Genomic DNA, 20,974 nt, shown 5'->3' with positions numbered 1-20,974 from the left:
TTTGTGGAAGAAACTGCTAGAGCAAAGTGTGGAGCTTGAAAGGGTATCTCTTCTCAAATGTGACATGTGAAGCAGTTGAATATCCCAGCTCATCCTTGGAGATAAGGAGACTCATGGCCCCAGGAGGAACAGTGACTCAAGATGAAGGTGGAACTCCTAGCACTTAGCTGAGTTTCCAACACAAGCTGAGGGCAAATATTAGTTTCTGTCCTCCAAAACAAAAAGATATACTCAACTAAAACAAAAATGTGTCTTTCTTTTTGTTCAACCATGCAGCCAATATTTCTTTCCCCCTTTTCATCGGTGATCAGTAGCTTAACACTTTCCAGAGAGCACCAAGCCATAGATTGTAGACTTGCAGAAGCAGTTATAACAGTGTGGGGGTTTTTTTTCAGGTTGAAAGATGTCCAAAATAGGAGGTTCCTTTAGGAAAAGGAAGAAGTCAGCACAATACATTAAATATTAATCACCCAGAAGATGCCAGAAACTCATCCTGGTATTTACAGGACTGACATTTCTTCCAAGGTCTCAAGGAAGCCATTCATTCAGGAAAATGCACAGTGGGCTGTGCATTTTCTCACTTCATCAATTTCCCTGTTTCCTATTTGGATTAAAATGTCTTCATTTTATGTGATGCAGCTACTTTGAGACTCAAATACAGCTGTGCTATTTTGAACTCCAGAAGTATTAGTCCAGTATTTAAAACTAGAAAATAATTCTTACTTTGTAGACTTGTCCTATTTTCTCTCAAGAAAATTAATCCAGGTTGTCCTGACTTAGGCAACCTCAAATAGGGCTTACCTGAGCATTGCTCTGTCCAATGTGGTGGCTCTGAGCCACACGTAGCTATTGAAGTGTAGCTAGTCAACAGTGATGGGCTGTATGTATCCAATACACCCTAGATTTCAAAGACGTAATGTGAATAAAAGTAAAATATCTCACTGATAATTTTTATACTGACTACATTTTGAAATAATAATATTAGTTGAATATTGAGTTAAATAATATATACACTACCAAACGTAAAATAGATAGCTAGTGGGAAGCAGCCACATAGCACAGAGAGATCAGCTCGGTGCTTTGTGACCACCTAGAGGGGTGGGATAGGGAGGGTGGGAGGGAGGGAGATGCAAGAGGGAAGAGGTATGGGGACATAAGTATATGTATAACTGATTCACTTTGTTATAAAGCAGAAACTAACACACCATTGTAAAGCAATTATACTCCAATAAAGATGTTTAAAAAAATAAATAAAATAAAATAAAAATTAAATAAGATAACATTTTTAAAAATTGTTAACTTGTTATTTTTATGCTGTATTAAGATGAGGCTGCTATTTTACCATCAGCAAGTGAAAGATGCACATGTTTGCTTGTTTTCCTGGTAATAGTAAATGGATTTCCATAAATCTACATACTTGGTTAGTGGAATGTTCCCTTGACCACCTCCATTTGTTCATGAGTTGGGAGTGTAATATATATAATGTGACAATTTTGCTTCGGATAAAACACAAATACACTTATATTTATATTTCACAGGTAGAAGATAATATGTGAAAGCAAATCCCAGACATTGCCATTTTTCCCCATGTGTTTTGGTATGCATCTCTATAATTATGATCATTATTCTTACATAACCATGGAGCCATTATCAAACCTGCAAAATTTCCCATAATCCATTGATATCATCTAATACCCTGTCCACATTCAATTTCCCTGATTTTTGGCTTTTACTTTAATAAGAACCCAAAAATCTTCACATTTGACATTTAGGTGTTATATCTCTGCCTTCTCTCTTAGTCCAAAGTAGCGTTGCCCTCTTCTACCCCACCACTTTTTATGCTATTGACTTGTTGAGGAAATCGGTCAGCTCTATAGGACGTCCCACATTCTAGATTTGTCTGTTCACTTACCGGTGGTGTCATTTAATTGTTCCTGTATTTCCATTTTGAAAGTTAGTTCAAAAAATCTTGATTAGATTCAGGTTCACCAGTTTTGCAAAAATGCTGCATAGGGGATGCTGTGTAGCTCATGTTGCATCATATCAGAAGTTACACATTCTCTGGGTGTTGACTTTTAGTGATGTTAAGTGTGATCAGTTGGGTTCAGGTGGTGACAGCCTGATTCCTCCTTGTGAATTTTCCCATGAAATTTTCATGTAATAGTTTCATCCATTGATGCTTATTGTCTGAACCTATTAGTTTCATTAAGATTGACAAAATAGTGATTCTTTTCTAATTTTGTCATTTCTTTCAAATTATTAGCTAGAATTATTATTGCTGCAAAAAATCCTATGTTATTACTGTAAACCAATCCTTATATCATCTAAAAGGAATGAGTAGACAATATCTGGATCTTTGGTCAAATAAAGCAGCTGTAAACAAATTTCCATTTTAAACATCTGGCTTAAAACATAGCCCCAATGCCATCATCACAACTAAAATATTAACAATAATTTTTGTGGTAGGCAAAATAATGGTCCTCCACAGACATCCATGTCCTTATCTCCAGAACCTGTGAATATGTTACCTTACTTTGCTAAAAGGGCTTTGCAGATGTGATTAAAGACCTTGCAGTGTGGATATTACCCTGAATTATCTGGGTTGGCACAATCTTATCACATGGGTCCCTAAAAGCTGGAGAGCCTTTTCTGGCAGTGATCAGGAATAGATGTGACTATGGAAGAAAGGCACAAAGAGGTAAAATGTTTCTGGTTTTGAAGATGGAGGAAAGGGGCTATTAACCAAGGAATGTGGAGGGTGGTCTCTAGAATCTGAAAAGGACAAGGAAACCAAATCTCTCATAGAGCTTCCAGAAAGGAGTGCAGCCCTGCAGACACCTTGACTTTATCCCATTGAGACTCATGTCAGACTTCTGACCTCCAGAACTATAGGCTAATCCATTTGTTTTGTTTAAAGTTTGTGATAATTTGTTACAACAACAATAGAAAACTAATATAATTGTAAGTGTTATCAAATATATAGCTAGATTTAAATTTCTCAAATTGTCTCATAAAATTTTTTATAGCTTCTCTATTAGACCAAGGATCAAGACAATGTCTGCACATTGCTTTTGGATGGTATAAGGAGTAATTTAAAATAATAAAATTGTAGAATTTTCTTTTATTAATTAATTAACTTATTTTTAATTTTTTTTTACTTATTTGTTTTTTTAACATCTTTATTGGAGTATAATTGCTTTACAATGGTGTGTTAGTTTCTGCTTTATAACAAAGTGAATCAGCTATACATATACATATATCCCCATATCTCCTCTCTCTTGCGTCTCCCTCCCACTTTGCAGAAAGAGACTTTAGAAATCATTTAAGATAACACTCTTATTTTACAAAAGAGTAAACTAAGGTTTAGAGGTGAATTACTTGACCCTAAGACAGTCATGTCAAAACAACATTATAATCACTCTGAAAAATTCATGAAGGTCTGCAGTGAGTTCTGGGAAAGTGATGGCCTTAACTTGACTTCCTTGCCTTTTATTACTCACTCTAATCTACCTGATTTTGCTAAAATCAGATAGAAGCCTATATGCAACTGAGTGCTGGTGAAGCAGTGAGCCCACCACAAGTGAAATAACAAGCACTGAGCTTTCTCTACCATGAGTAGCATGAGCATCTAGATGCCATCTTCACAGATGTTTTTAGATGGAGACTGGAAAGCTATGAATACTCAACAAAGGTTTGGGTTTGCAGAAGTCTGTGGATCTTGGTGATGGAAAGGGGGGAATAGGTTGACCCACTTGATCCTGTATGAGTGAACTTGGTTTCCTTGATTACTGGGCAAAGGTGTAGCCTCATCTAGCTGTCTGAGGGTAGCCCACATGCTTCTACACCACTGGCCTACTTTCTGCCACTTATGGGACTGCTGTCTTGGAGGGTAGTCCAACGAACAGTCTTAAGCCCCAATAACCCAACAAAGAAAAATAAAAACACAACATGGCCTTTCAGTAGCCTGAGATAGGAAGATCAGTCAAAACAAACAGAACACACACACACACACACACACACACACACACACACACACAGAATAAATTCCTGAAGTAGTCAGAGGACAATTTGAACAACATTTTTATAAGAAAAGTTAAGAGGATCAAGGGCAGATAAAATTCATGATTTTTCCAAGTAAGCAATTGAGTAGATAAATCAAAGGATGATGCAGTTAAGACCTTCCCTTCACAACAGATAATCATCTGGCCCAAAATGTCAATAGTGCCAAAATTGAGAAACCCACATTAGCTAATTTCTCGGGTCGGGTTTAGACCCTTAAGGAAAGACAGCACTGGGAATCCACCAGCCCCAGGATTTGTATGGAAAGAGAATGACTAAGATTCTTGTCAATTCCTTATGCCAGGAGATCTTTTGTACTGCCTGATATTACTCCCATGAACACTTGTTCTGGTGTCTAGCTAACTGTGTATGCTTAGTGTGGCAAGGAGCTGAGCAATAATTACTCCATGGAATGCAAGTGAGCCAAAAGGGTGGAGCTTATATTGTTTTTTTCTAATTTGTCTTTTCACTGCTGTGTATAGCTGCCCTTTGCTGGAGTCTTATGTACGTACCTTTCCCAACTCCCTCACCTCCCTTCCACAAGCAGCAATTCAAAACAGACTTCTTTCTTCCTGGGGATTTCTCATGGCTTTTGTTGGTATTGTTATTATAGTCTGTTAGCTCCAATTCCATTTTCTTTGTATACTTTCTCTATCATTGATTTAGGGGAGGAAGCCAGTAGCTTACACTAGCACTAGCTCATTGTCTTGTTGATGGGAAGAATGCTATGATAAAAATGCCACTTTTTTTCAAATTAATATAAAAATTTAATGCAATTCCCATGAAAACCTAACACTTTAAAATTTTGGAACTGGATAAAATTATCTTAAAGTTTATAAAGTAGAATAAAAGCATGAGAGGAACTGCCTAACCAGATATAAGAATAAACTACAAAGCTATTATAATCAAATTAATATGGTATTGGCCTAGGAATAGAGAGACCAGTGGAAAAGAATAGAGGATCTAGAAACAAGTCTCAGTATAAATGGGAATTTGAGGGGTGGTATTTCAATTCAGTGGGAAAAAGATTGTATATTTAACAAATGATATTTGTAAAATTGGCTGGCTATCCATTTAGAAGACATTAAAATTGGATACTTATCTACCATTTACAAAAATATACCTAGAAGAATTAAAATGTAAATGAAAAAATGAAGTAAAAGAACTCCTGCAATAAAATCTGTACATTTATATTTGCAGATTATAGATAAGGAAATTCTTCTTAACAAAGAATGGAAACCTGGAATCTACAAATAAAGAATAGATGTACTTGACTATATAAAATTGTTTTAAAACAATTTTTAAATTGCTTAAATTGTTGGGGGAAAAAACATTTAAATATAGAGGACAGAGTATCATTGTCTCTAATATACAATGACACTTAAAAAGGACAATCTGGCAATAAATAACAGAAAAATGGGCAAAGACAATAAAGAGACAATTCATAGAAGTGCAAATCCTCTTGGGCCTCAAATGTGAAAAGTTATTCAAACTCATCAGAAACCATAGAAATGTAAAACAAAGTAACAGCATATCATTTTACCCCTAGCAGTTTGGCAACAATTGTAACAGCAAGTAACAGTCATTGCTGTCAGGGAGGCAGGGAAAAGTGGACTCTTACACATTTCTAGTGGAAATTTAAATCATCAACAGACTTTTGGAAATCAATTTTGCAACAGCTATTAGAATTTAAAATACATAGCCCCTCCTCCCAGCGATCTGACTCCTGGGAAGTTGTCCTACACAAGTAAAAAGACTGGTTCTTAAGGATATATGGACAGAGATGTTTATTGCAACATCTTTTTAAGTGGAGGGGAAAAAAAAAAAGAAGCAAAGTGAATCCTATCCATAAGGGAATTGTTGGATAGGTTGCAGCACATCTACACGATGTCATGTAGCCATTAAAAAAGAAAATTAGTGCTCTTCCAGCTGACTTGAGAGCTTTCCAGGAGGCACTGTTGACTATGTAAAGCAAAATGCAGAAAAGTATACATATGATTCAAATTTTTTAAAAACAACAATCATTCCCATGTACTTATGTATGTACATTATGTATATAAATACATTTATATACATAAATACATGGGAATGCCTGTATTTGTATTTACATATACATATATATGTATAAAGCAGGACTCATGGGGTATAACTGTAGAAACTGCTTTTTTTCTCCCATTGCTCTTTTAAAAGTATTCTTTTAAAAGACTACTCCTTTCCCATGTGGATGAAAAGTTTTGGTCTTTAAGTTGCAATCAGAGTCTCAATTCAGCAATGAATATGTCCAATATCATGTAATATTGCATGTTTTCAATTTAATTTAAGACTTTGCCCCACATCTACTAGCCCGTTGAAGGCAGGTTGGTTGGGGTCTTCTTTCTCACATGCCTCATCTACCCCTTGCTAGATGCAGTTCCTGACTCCTACAAGATGCAGGCAGAGATGAAGTAAGGGAATTTTTTATTTGATTAACAATAAGCCACCATTAGAGGAGCTGACAGCCACATCCCATTAGATTTCTCAGGCGAGAGTCAACCAATATTCCACTGTGTTCCCCAACTCCAGGGGTCACATCTTAAGCTGTCTGACGGTCTAGGCAAAGATCCTTTTCATAGGCTTGAGATGAGGTCAAACACCCCCAGCCCTCCCCATGTGGGAGTGTGAGATTCACAATTCACAAGTAGCAGAACACCATTCACAAATCTTAACCTGCTAGGCTAGAGTCTAGAGACCCTTTCACATTCTTAAGGTAGGTGAGAGGTTTAAAGGAATCATGTAACTGGTTTTTGGATAAGAAGTACTTTAAAGTTGTGCATCTCACTGTGGAGAATGTTATTTTTTTTCTTTTCTCCTCAGTTTAAACTTCTGATTTAATCTGTTACAAATGTGTGTGTATGTGATTAATATAAAGAGAATTTTCATATGAAGAGACATTGGTGGGACATGTACTAGATTGTAAAGTTGGGTTACTTTGGAAGGAAAAGAAGAGATGGGGAAAAGGGAGACATGTCAAAAAGGAAAAGAAAAAAAAAAAGACTATTAAAACAAAGCAAACAGAAAGCATATAAATATAATGTGACATTTACATATTTATGCATTCATATGGAAGCACATCTATGTATGCAAAAAAGAAAACTTCAAAATTTCATAGAAATGGGAAAATTGATGAATTTTTTAATGTCATGTTATTAAACCACTATAAAGTGTAATTAGAAGATCTTAAAAGAAAATCTTCAAACTCGATATGATATTATGCATACTATGAAGTAAAAAAAAAAAATTCAACGACTTTGCATATTACATGTAAGTCACACATCTTGACTTGATCTGGCAGCTAAAGTGTGCTAAGAATCCCAAGTGCTTGATGAAGCCCTGGACCCTGGGTGTTGGCTTTCATAAGGAGACTACTGGCTCATGTTAATTGAATTTACAATATTCACTCTGACATTATGCTGTCTGCAGCCCAAATTAAATGCATGGATAATTCATTTATTGAAATTAGAAGCCAAGAGGAATATAGATACAAAGTCTAAGTCTCTGCTTTGCTAATATTGAGCCCAACCAGCTTCTTGACAAGTGTTGTAGCACCATGTTATTTATTTTTTTTTAATTTATTTAATTTATTTATTTATTTTTGGCTGTGTTGGGTCTTCGTTGCTGCGCGCGGACTTTCTCTAGTTGAGGTGAGCGGGGGCTACTCTTCGTTGCGGTGTGCAGGCTTCTCATTGCAGTGGCTTCTCTCATGGTGGAGCACGGGCTCTAGGTGCGCGGGCTTCAGTAGTTGCAGCACGAGGGCTCAGTAGTTGTGGCTCACGGGCTCTAGAGCACAGGCTCAGTAGTTGTGGCACACAAGCTTAGTTGCTCCGCGGCATGTGGTATCTTCCCGGACCAGGGATCGAACCCATGTCCCCTGCATTGGCAGGCTGATTCTCAACCACTGCACCACCGGGGAAGCCCACCATGTTATTTTCGTAACTGGGCATTGGGAGATCTAAGGTCTAGTTCAGTTCCTGCTGCTAACTCACAGGGCAAATTTGGGTGGCCACTTAACCTTTCTAGGCTTAGTTTCCTCATATATTCCTAGAGGAATTAGATGATTGCTGAGGTCACTCGCTTCCTGTTCTCCATTAGTGATTCTCCAACTTGAGCGTATGTAAATCGCATTTGGAGAGTTTGTTAAAATGCAGGTTACTGGGCTCTACTTCCAGAGATTCTGATTCAGTAAGTCCAGGTGGAGTCCAGAACTTCAATTCTGACAAATGTCCAGCTGACGCTAATGATGCTAGTCCGGAAAGAAGCCTGATGAATATAAGAGCTGATGAGTGACATATTTGCAACCCTGAGTAAACATGGTGAATCATAAAGAGTGTAGTAGGCCCAGTACTGATGTTTTTAGGTTGAGGTGAATATCGGTTTACGCACTTATAGGATATGTATGTAATTTCAAGGGTGGCAAAAACGGACTTGTTAGGATAATTGTAGTAAAGATAAATTCTCACCACCATATGTGTTCCCTCCTCAGACAATGTGAACTGTAAATGTCCTAGTTCCCAGGAGATTGCAGAAGTATAGAAAGTGCTGCTAGAAAACCTTGGAGACTTCCACCTCCGGGAGGTGGTGACCTCCCTCCTGAGACACACCTGACTGTCTCCTGGCAGGGCAGCCTCCATTGCCCAGCTTTCCCAGCATGTGCTACCTAAGATCACAGCTAGGTGTCACTCTAATTCTGGGGCTAGCTGGTCTCAAGTGGAAAGCTAGAGTGAGCCAGGGCACTGAGGAATACATTACCAGCTCCTATGTTTGTGGGTTAAAGCATTTAAGAGATCGCCTAGGAAATTCTCTACATAAAAGGATCACAGTTAGGGATGGATCATAAACTTTCAATCCCAAGAGGAATTGCCACTAAAAATAAAATAGGGGGCTTCCCTGGTGGCACAGTGGTTGAGAATCTGCCTGCCAATGCAGGGGACACGGGTTCGAGCCCTGGTCTGGGAAGATCCCACATGCCGCGGAGTGGCTGGGCCCGTGAGCCACAGCTGCTGAGCCTGCGCGTCTGGAGCCTGTGCCCCGCAATGGGAGGGGCCGCGATAGTGAAAGGCCCTCGCACCGCGATGAAGAGCGGTCCCCGCTCGCCGCAACTAGAGAAAGTCCTCGCACAGAAACGAAGACCCAACACAGCCATAAATAAATAAATAAATAAATAATTTTAAAAAATAAAAATAAAATAAAATAGGTGTGTGATGGTGTAGGAGAGTTACCTAAAAATGAGGTCAGGATGGGGCCTTCCAGTGGCCAAATTATCCTGGATATTGAAAGTATATGTTCATTAAGGCAAGATTAGTGTCATGGGTGAATGGAGCACCGCATTTTAGTGATTTAACTTCTCTGAACTTCATTTTCCATGTCCTTAAAATAGATACTGTAAAAACAAAACAAAACATCATGTACCTTCAATTTCTTCACAGAATTCTTGTGAGATCAAAAGAAATGTTGTTATTTGTAAATTGCTAGGTATTATTATTAAACAAATTTTTACTAACAATGAGTTGTTCTGAGTCACTTTATTGACTTTTTAGATGACACTGTCAAAACATTCCTATTTGTTTATAATTGAACATAAAATTGCCAGCTATCCACTCTTTTCTTAAGTAACCATGATGAAACAGTTGTTGTCTCATGATATTTCATTACTTCTCCATCCACTTTCAAGGTAAATCCCAAATGTAAAAAGATTAAAAAGAAACAACAATTTAATTGTGTATATCTTTGTGTGGATTCTCTACTTTTTGTAGCATCCAGTGTACATTATTTATTTATTTATTTATATTGAAGTAGAGTTGATTTACCATGTTGTGGTAATTACTGCTGTACAGCAAAGGGATTCAGTTGTACATATATATACATTCTTTTTTTATACTGTTTTCCATTATGGTTTATCATAGGATATTGAGTATAGTTCTCTGTGCTATACAGTAGAACCTTGTTGTTCATCCATTCTATAAATAAAAGCTCACCTCTGCTAACCCCAGCCTTCCACTCCATCCCTCCCCCAAACCTCTCCTCCTTGGCAACCACCAGTCTGTTCTCTCTGTTTGTGATTCTGTTTCTGTTTCATAGATCGGTTCATTTGTGTCATATTTTAGATTCCACATGTAAGTGATATCATATGGTATTTATCTTTCTCTTTCTGACATACTTCACTTAGTATAATAATCTCTAGTTGCATCCATGTTGCTGCAAATAGCATTATTTTGTTCTTTTTTATGGCTGAGTAGTATTCCATTGTATATATGTACCACATCTTCTTTATCCATTCACCTGTTGAAGGACATTTAGGTTGTTTCCATGTCTTGGCTACTGTGAATAGTGCTGCTATGAACATAGGGTTGCATGTATCTTTTTGAATTATAGTTTTGTCTGGATATATACCCAGGAGTGGGATTGCTGGATCATATGGTAATTCTATTTTTAGTTTTCTGAGGAACCTCCTGTTTTCCACAGTGGCTGCACCAACTTACATTCCCACCAACAGTGTAGGAGGGTTCCCTTTTCTTCACACCCTCTCCAGCATTTATAGTTTGTAGACTTTTTGATGATGGCGATTCTGACTGGTATGAAGTAGTACCTCATTGTAGTTTTGATTTGCATTTCTCTAATAATTAGCAATGTTGAGCATCTTTTCACGTCCCTATTGGTCATCTGTATTTCTTCTTTGGAGAAACGTCTATTTAGGTTTTCTGCCCATTTTTGGATTGGGTTGTTTGTTTTTTTGTTGTTGAGCCGCATGAGCTGTTTGTATATTTTGGAAATTAAGCCCTTGTTGGTCCCATCATTTGCAAATATTTTCTCCCCTTCTGTAGATTGTCTTTTCATTTTGTTGATGGTTTCCCAGTGTATGTTATTTAAACATGTAAAATTCAGAGTAGTTTCCCTGTGCTTCCAGATGCTGCTCCTGGAGTCACATCAGGCATTGCAAAATGTAGTAGAAAGGCTTGAATACCAGCCTCTGTTTTGGATTATATAGATCATGGAATAATTAAGAATGAGTGCTCTAGCCTTTTATTCCCTGCTCACCCATCCCTCCTCACCCCATTCTAATACTACCACAAATTAGAAAGCCAAATTCAGATCTGTGTTTGGGTTGGTACTTCACTGCTCTTTCAAACGAGTTCCACTTCTCTAATTAAAGGCTCCTTTTCTTCATAATTTGACTGCCAGCCCACACCTTGAGTCACTGACTATAGCTTATCCCACGTAATGTGTGTCTACAATCACCACTGACCAAAGCTACCCTCTGAGTGCATGGGCACAAAACATGACTTTTCATCCTGCAGGGCGCCCAAGGGTAGGGTTTTACCTGTCACAAATTCTCCAACTTGGCAAAATGATTATTATTGTCTCCTCAGCATAATCAGATGGAAGCACTGGACAAATGAACAGCACTGAGTTTTCATCTTTTCTATTATTAACACTTTGAGGAAATAAGAGTCTGCCAAAATGAAAGGTGTTTTTATACACCATACTTGCAAGTCACTATTTTCATTTAACATTTAAGTTGTAAGGGGAAAAAAGCCACCTTTATCCTTTAAAGTTTGCTGCAGTGTAACTATTCCAGAGGCACATGAACTATCTTACCTTTGATCGTGTTGATAATCCGAAGAAGACCCTTTCTATTTGGGGTTACTATGGTTACGGCTGCACGGGTGATGTGCGAGCTACACTGCTGTTTTGATAAAAATAGGTATTGACTACCAGTCATGGTGCTTCTCATTTCACAGTAGTTCTTGCAGAAGAACAGCATATTTTTTTTAACAAAGGAGGAAAAGAAAGAAAAAAAGCCTTTCCAAAGAAGCACGAAGGAACATCTGCATAAATAATGGTGATTGGTCATGTGTATAAAAATATTTTTAATTAAATTCTTTTTAATTAAACAAGGCATTTTGCTGAATCCTTCTCTGTTATTTGCACCAAGCTTAGCCTTGAGGAAGATGGCTGATTAATAGACCCAAGAATCTATAATTAAAAGCAGAACTGTTATTTTTGGAGAAAAGCCTCTCCAGTGAGGGTGACTTAATTGGGCTGTCTCTCATATTTTTTCATTTGTCATTGAACTCTCTGGTTAGAATTTTGATTTTTTTTTTAATTAATTAATTAATTAATTAATTTTTGGCTGCATTGGGTCTTCATTGCTGTGCGTGGGCTTTCTCTAGTTGCAGCGAGCGGGGGCTACTCTTCGTTGCGGTGCGCGGGCTTCTCATTGCGGTGGCTTCTCTTGTTGTGGAGCACGGGCTCTAGGCACACGGGCTTCAGTAGTTGTGGCACGCGGGCTCAGTAGTTGTGGGTGCAGGCTCAGTAGTTGTGGCTCGCAGGCTCTGGAGCACAGGCTCAATAGTTGTGGTGCACAGGCTTAGTTGCTCTGTGGCATGTGGGATCCTCCTAGACCAGGACTCGAACCTGTGTCCCCTGCATTTGCAGGGGGATTCTTAACCACTGCGCCACCAGGGAAGCCCTGATTTTTTTTTTTAATATGGGAGGAATTATTATTAACATTGTCATAATCAGAAGACTTTTCATTGTTTAGTTCTGTTTTTCTTAGGTCCCTTTGATCACACACTCTCTTCACTATTGTTTTTCAATATTTAATTGTGGTCTTCATTCATTTCTTTTGTTTGTACTATAGCTTCTTCTTTTACAGTCATATATATTGTTCTTTTTCTTCTTTGGTCCTCTCTGCCTCTGCATTTCGGAGTTTCAGAATCACCAAGTTTGTGGTTTCTCAACACTGGTGTTAGCAGCATTCTACACAGGAATTCAAGAGAAAACTGAATAACTTTCTATCTGCAGACAGAAAAAAATAAGATGTATTTACAAAGCAGTCTCTTCAGCACCAGGGCTGGCTTTGAGAACAAAGGCAACATTCATTTAATATCTGCTAAGCAGCATAGGAAGAGATTGAGATGGTTTTATTCCCATATTCCAAAAAAAAGCTCACATACAGTATAAGGTTATGTCCCTAAATCATTTGCCTAGTTATCTGTAGAGAAACTTGTGTGACTCTACTTCTATTGTTTAATATTTGGTAGAGAAGTACTGTATTAGTATTGCTGTGGAAGAAGGCAAGCAGTGAGGGATCATTCGGGGTCTTTTCATACGTTTTCATTGAATTCCAGGTAGAAAAAAATTACACCTCTGAGGAAGTCAGAGGATATTAGACCAGCGTACTTCCCATAGAAGGCAGCAGGCTTCTAGAGACTGCAGACAGACCAGCCAGTTTTACGAGGCAATCTGTGCTTCAAACCTGTACACAGTGTCATTTAATAGTATTCGGTTGCATTTTTGTGTGTCTGTCCAATTCCATGTTAAACACACTGGGATAGCATCAGTTTAAAAGTCTCTACATAAACCCAGGTCTATAAAACACCATCATATAAACCCAGATTCTATTCTTGAGCTAATTTATCCAGAAATAAAAAGAACAGGTTGAATTTATATTATGTATCTCTTTCAGTGAACTGAAATAGCTTCCACACGCAGTATTTCAATTACTTTCATGTAGTTTTCTTGGGTAGAGAGGATCCATTTCTTAGATGAAATAATTGAGGCACAGAGAAATGTTGGGTTTTTCTTAAGATTTTATAGTAAGTCAATGAAAGATTGACACAAAAGCCAGGACTTCTATTTTCTTAGATGATTAGACTATGTTTTCTATAAGACACTAACATCTGTATGATCAAAATGTATTATTGACTTCAGCTAACGTGCAGCCAGCTCTAAAATCAGTAATGTCGTTATTCTAACCATCAAAGCATCTGTTAAGTCAAAATTTAGAACCCAAAGCCACCAATTGGTAGCAAACGAAAACCTCCATCTGAATTTTTCTACCTGGAGTGAATATCATTTAGTGATAACAACAATTAACTAAGTGTGTACACATATATCATATAATTGGATCATCACCACAGCCAGTCAATTATCTCCATTTTAAGAAACTTAAGATTATAAATACTTAAGTGGTTTATTTAAGTCTACAAGGGTCAAAAATGGCAGAGATGGGAGACAAAGTGTAGCCAACATTCTTTGACCTACACCACTGTTATTTCTCAAAATATTATAGAACAGTGATGTGCCCATTAGGCTTAGCACAGAATGAAACCTAATAGCCAAGTTCTCACTTTATTGTTGATTTCATTTAACAAACATTTATTCAGCACCTGCTATGCACTAGGTACTGTAGGAGCGACTGAGGGAGGGAGTGAGAAGCAAAATACGGATCCTGCCCTCAGGAAACTCCAGTCTAAAGGGAGATATAAATATGACAACTGGCAGTAAGTTTAAAAGATAAGACAGAGGTAGTCAGGCAGCTTTGTGAGCTCGGAGGAAGGGCCCCATGAACTCTTGTATCACTGTGGTGGGAAAAGGGTCCTGGGAAGGCATAGGACCTCCTTCAAGACAGTATTTTGCTTGATTGAAGAAGACAACATGTCAGTTGGAGGAACCACAAACCGTGTTTCTCTCCTATAAGAGGTGGCCATTTGAGTAGGGTTTTTTTTTAATGCCCATTCAGGCCACAGATGGCATGACCTGCTCAATATTAGCAAGATCTTCCTAGGCTCAGACTCCCTTTGGGGGTGTCCTGGCTTAATAATTCTGGGGGCCAGGGTCAAATCGAGAGCACACACTCTTGCTATTATAACAGCTCTCTCCTCACTTATGCAGAAGAGTCAAGCTCATGATCATTTGTCTTTGACACTATTAGGCACCTGTTGCTCTGCAACCCCTGATCTCAGTTCCCACCCAGGCTCCATCAGCATAATTAGGAAAATATGCACTCTCCACACCCAGAGTCTACAGTTTGGAGTTTAGGTCTGAGAGCCATAGAATTTTAGTTTTGGAAGGACCTTAAAGACAAGCTCTCTCAATCTCATTTTTAGACGGGGACCTTGAGACTCAGAAAGAGAAAGTAAATGTACGTTGGGTAGGAGTAGGTGTTCTTTCCAAATGCAGAAATTCAAGGGGTAATTTGTGAGAAATGGAGGGAGGCAGAGAAGAGTTTTCATCACTTCTCTGCTTGATAATATCTATTTACCTCTCTTGAAGGCATTTTTGAGTATCAAAGGGGAAACACACAAGGAGAAGGTGTCATGCCATTTTATAATGGACAAACCCTCTGAAGGTTTTGCTGACATGAATAATAGCATTAATGGTAACCACCATTAACTGAAATACAATATGCCAGACACTTTACATAAATTATCCCACTTAATCATTCTCCAAAAACCTACGAGGGAGGGAATATTTTAATCTCCCTTTTGCCAATGAAGCTTACTGAAAGCTTAGTGAGGTTAAGTAACTGGCTCAAGATCACCAAGTTCATTTGCATTGCAGCTGGGATCCGAACACATGTTGGTTTGACGTCAGAGTCAAGTTCCCAACCATTATGTCTACCTCAGAACAGAGTTGTGAATAGCAAGGTCTTGGCACAAAGGTCTTGCTTCAGAAATTGGAAGCCTAGTTATGGAAAGTCAGCTCCACAGAACAGAATGAGAGAAGATAGTGGGTGACAACCAACTATATAAATGCCCGGGATATTGAGAGTGGATAAAGCAAGACTCCAGGTGTTCTGAGGATGGGATTTCAAGAACACACTGAAAAACCATTTGAAGCAATTCAACAGCTCCGGGGACAGCTGGGAAACAGCTGTGGCTGACAGACCTCTCTGGCTCGCTGCTTTGGGGAACAGAATGGCTCTGTTTAAATGAAAGCAGTTCATTCTCAGCAGTGCTCAAAGACAGACCTGCAGAACAGAAGTTTTGAAAGTCAGTGTCCAGCCCACACTTTCCATTTATGTGTTAAAGAAGATATTGCATATGGGGGCAGATTGGATTCAGAAATTTCTTGGAGAGTGTTTCCTTGGACAAGGGCACCCTCTGGCTCCCTTTAGGGTTTGGCTTGGCTGACTGAGGTCAAAACCATGGGGCAGTGAGGCAACTACTGAGTCACACTGAAGGCAGCGCTCACTCTCAGAGTCACGTAAGTGCAGCGTCAGCACTTGCACAACCTGCAAGTGAGCACCTCCTGAAGGGTGAGATGCCTAAGGAACCAGGACAGCACCCCAAGTAGCAGCCTGGGTTGAGTCCCCTTGCTCTACAAAGCCTCTCAGAGGCCTCTGGGGTTAGGATTCCTTGAAAAGTGGTTTCCCTCCTTCTAGAACACAGCCAAGAAAGGACAGGGACTGACCCTTTACCTGGGTATTATTAAAAAAAACACATTGTAGTGTTCAATGTATTATTTTGAACTGAAACAGAGACAGCTTTTTATAACAAGTGCTATCAGGTCAGTGAGTGGGCAAAGAAGTCATTGACCACAATGGGAGGACACAAGAGAGGCAGGAGCCGGTCTGATCTTCAGGGAGTTAGCCACATGGCACATGACCTTCAAGTTTCATTCATTTGTTCACTCATTAGGTCAACAGAATTAATTGCCTGCTGCTTGCCAAAACCATCAAACGCATCAACAAATATATAGATGAACAACCAGTGATGACCAACTTTTTATCCAAGGGGACCAATTTAAAGAAAAGTAAAAACGCTTGCAGGCTGTTTTTTGGGAGGTGTTTTTGTTTGTTTGTTTCTTAAAACTGCTTTCACATAAGAAAAAGCATTTATCTGCACCTGAACTTCTGCCCGCTTATATTATTTTCCAATCCAGAAAGGATTACTGTAGAGGGCTAAAATTTCAGATATGACAAAGCTAGTTCATACTGCAGTATCTGATGTAATATAGCACCTCTGGAACTGGTTTCTTTTTCTTTCCTTGACTGACCTCGTAAACCACTGAACTGCAAAGTGTGGCTTGTCTCTTGAAATTATATCCTATAATGACAGAGATTTTTTTCATTGTAAATAAGATAAGTCACATTTTTTAACACAAACAAGAAGTTTCTGGGTAGGTGATGATGCCATTCCTTGAGACTGGTAGTTCAAGAGCCAGAGCAGCCGATTGACAAAGGCTGGTTAGGGGATAGGGAATCTATAACACATCCATACCCAGTGCCAGGCACACAGTGATGCTTAACAAGTATTTGTTCCAGTAGAAGAACTCCAGGTGGAGTTGTCTTGGCAGTGGCTGGATACGGGAGTCTGTAGCTGAGGGAGAGGAAGAGATGGGCTGGAGATTGAGATAACTTAGTGTGGATGAGATTGCTCAGGGAGAGTTGGTAGAGTGAGAAGGGAACCGAGGAGGAGTTCCTGGGCAGCATCTGCTTGAGTTTACACAGGAGAAAGAGAAAAAGGTTTGAGTTTACACAGGAGAGAGAGAGAAAAAGAGACAAGAGGGGTTGAAGGGAAATTAGGTGAAGCTTGTATCCCCAACACAAAGGAGAGCACTTGGAGAGACAAGAAGTGTCCACAGTGTCATGTCACATAGAGGGCTCAACAGTCTGGAAGCCCAGGGAGGAAGTTCTGAGAGAAAGGGAGGAGGGGAGGGGTCCTCACATATGGCATCCTGGGCCGTGGGAAGAGACTCCGAGTTGCACGCTGTATCTCCTTATTAAGTTTGGCCAGTTTTTAAGATGGTTTTTACCTTTCTTATTCTAAAAATAGTGCATGCTTATTGTAAAAAATTTATAAAATGCAAAACAAAGTTCAAAGAAGAAAAATAAAAATGGCCACGAAATGAAAAGTAAAGATAATAATGCATGCTTATTTTAAAAAATTTATAAAATACAAAACAAAGTTCAAAGAAAAAAAATAAAAATTATCCTGAGAGCTGATTTATGACTTTTGGCTTGCTCGCTTTAGACTTGGCTTACCCAGTTGTGCTAACTTTCCACCCTGGTTTGGAAGTCATCATTCCCACTTCAGCACCAATTCTTCACAGTGTAGGTCATATAAAATAAACAGCGGAAAATAAAGTAATCTGATGAGCTATAAAGTAATACATTCTGAGTAAATGAGTGATCTGTTGTGTGTGATGATCGTACCAAGGGTGACTCACACGGATAATTAATTAGCACAGAGGGCCCCATGCGCACAAATATTTTCAAACCCACAGCCTTCTCATCGGTCCAGGTTTTCCCTTGCTAAGCATGAGCTAAAAGATTTGTCTAAGTGACTTCTTTTCTACCCGTGGTGGGGTAGGGGCAGGGAGGACTGAAGGGCCATTCTAGCTACATCCCCACTCAGTAACTCATATATTGAAAAGTCAAATGCCTGGAAGTTTAGCCATTTTGTAGTTCCTATGGTGAGAGGGTAGCAGAGTGTATTCATTTGCTAGGGCTGCTATAACAAATTACCAGGAATGTTGCAGCTTAAGACAACACAAATTTATTATTTTACAGTTCTATAGGTCAGTAGTCCAGGTCGGCTCAACTGAGGTCTCTACTCCAGGTTTCACAAGGCCAAAATCAAGGTGTTGGCTAGTTGGGCTCTTACAGGGAAGCTCTAGGAAGAATCCTCTCCCAGGGTCATTCTGTTTGTTGGCAGAATCCAGTTCCTTGCAGTTATAGGACTGAGGTTCCTGTTTCCTTGCTGGCTGAAAGCTGGGAATACCTTGGCTTCTAGAGATCTCCCTCTGGCCCTTGCAAGTGAGTCCCTACATCTCAGAGTTAGCAATGGAATGTTGAATCCTTCTCACACTTGGAATCTTCCTGACTCCCTCTTTTTTTCAGTCTCTCTTCTGCCTTGCCTTCAACTGCATCTCTGACCAGGCAAAGAAATTTCTCTGCTTTTAAGAGCCTGTGTGATTAGGTTGGACCCACCCGAATAATCCAACATAATCTGCCCATTTTAAGGGAACCTTAATTACATCTGCAAAGTCCCTTTTGCCATGTAAGGTTATATATGCACAGGTTCCAGGGGTTAGTGCATGGACATCTTTGGTGGTGGGGGCAGGGGCAGGCATTATCCAGCCTACCTCACAGAGTGATGGCATGAATGATTGGACACATGGTATGATCCCTCTCCTCCTGTCCCTTTTCCCCTCTCTCTCACACACGCCCAGTGTGGACTCTTCTCAATATTACTCTTGTTCACCCTTAGCAGCTTGTCTAAACTGCTTAGAAAGCAGGAATATGCACCCTCTAATTGAAACCTTTCTGTAACGTCCCTCAGGGTCTTGATCCACAGATTGGGCAATGATGGTATAAGATACCTGCTTGTTTCATATCTTTTTGTAGCAAGAGAAAAATTTATTTGTGAAACCCACTTATATTATGATCATGACTAACACTACCATCTTTTTTCCTACAATTGTTACATTTAATGGGTCAGTGATATTTTTACCTTCCATTGATGACCCATCCAAGCTTTGTCTGCTTTATGGCTCCACTGAGCTTTTCTCTGAATTTATTTCATGATTTGTAGGCAAACCCTTGCCTACTGTGTTCATTTTTAAAATGGCAAAATGCTTGTCGTAATCCTGATTGGAGAACGCTTGTTGATGACAGGGTGAGTCATCTTCACTCAGATATTGAGCATACTGCAAAGATTCCCCATTAAACTGCACCATGGCTCATTAAACCCCACTGGTGAGAAAACTGGGTCTTATTTTAAATGTTTATGTTCTGTGCTAATGATAAATTTAGAATATTTCTGTTGCAGGTACCTTTGGGAAAAATTTTAAAGCACCAGCTTAAGTGCCAACAGATTTCAGCCCATAAGTTCCCAAATACGGAATCTGGGAAACATCTCCCCGACCCCTGTATTTATTCTCAGGTTTCTCCCTTCCTAATCTTTAAATATCTTTTTTTTTTTCTTAATACCAAACCTTGTGATCTTCTGATTACCTTTTTATATTCTCAGTAACTGCTAAGGACTGTACTCCTGGTTTTAAAGCAAAAGAGGAAGTAGATTATTCTGGAACAACATTCAGCCATGTTTGAAGTCAAGGAAAGGACGTATGATTGTCAGTGTTTTTATTATTCATATATTGAAGAAATAATCTCTGTCCACAAAGCACTTACATTCCAAAAACGGACTTAAACAAACAGAAACACTCATGACAGAACTGTGATTCCAGAAATGTGCAAGTGGAATTAATATGAAAAGAATAATTTTCCTCATGTGGGAGTTTTAGAAATCCTCTACATATACGCCAGAAGAATCAGCTGGTTATAGTGTGGCAAAAGATATTAAGATCTAGGAAGGCTTTCTCAACAGGAATCCAACAAGAGAGTTAAATTCTACAGAAAATGATTTGAGCAACTATTTTCTCATTTCTCTCAAAGATGATGCTTAGCCAGTATCATTCTGGCGGCATAGGATGTAAATTAATTCATTACATACAACAAATGCCTTTGGACAATGGTTCTCAAGCTTTTTGGTGTCACAACCACTTTACAGGTCTTCAAAATTAGGAAAGACCTCAAGGAGCTTTTTGTTTATGGGTGTTACATCTATCAATTCTTGCCATGTTAGAACTTTAAATTTTTTTAACATATTTTCATTGATCTATTTAAAATAGCCATCATAAACCACTTATAAGCTAAATGACATATTTTTATAAAAATAAATTTATTTCCAAAACAAAAAAATTTACTGAGAAGAGTGACATTGTTTTACATCTTTTCGAATCTCCTTAATGTGTGGTGTAGTAGAAGACAGCTGGATTCTCACATCTGTTTCTGCATTCAATTGCACTCGCACACATCATACAGCTTCTGGAAATTTCCACCGTACACAGATGACATAATAAGAATGAAAAACTCAAGTGACATTGTCATATTATTCTGAAAATGGTTTTGACCTTGGGGATCTTCCTGGATAGGTCTCAGGAACTCCCAAAGGACCCTAGACCATACTTTGAAACCATTGCCTTGGGGCATTAGGGCTTGTTTCTCCCAAGAATCCCTGGTGAAGACGGCTGCAATAGTGTGCTTGCATATGGTATTTTCTTCACTACTAACTTGGTACCAAAATAA

The 20,974-nt window shown here is 38.9% G+C and overlaps 1 protein-coding gene across 4 annotated transcripts in view; it reads left to right on the top strand.

The window, feature by feature from the left end:
* The window catches only part of SLC9A9 (solute carrier family 9 member A9), a 560,292-nt gene that overhangs the window by 166,222 nt on the left and 373,096 nt on the right, over window positions 1-20,974 (top strand). The window lies entirely within an intron of this gene.

This window comes from Balaenoptera acutorostrata, chromosome 4 (assembly GCF_949987535.1).
Source record: "Balaenoptera acutorostrata chromosome 4, mBalAcu1.1, whole genome shotgun sequence".
NCBI classification, from domain to species: domain Eukaryota; kingdom Metazoa; phylum Chordata; class Mammalia; order Artiodactyla; family Balaenopteridae; genus Balaenoptera; species Balaenoptera acutorostrata.
The sequence above is the reverse complement of the archived record's forward strand: the minus strand, read 5'-3'. Positions and strand labels throughout refer to the sequence as shown.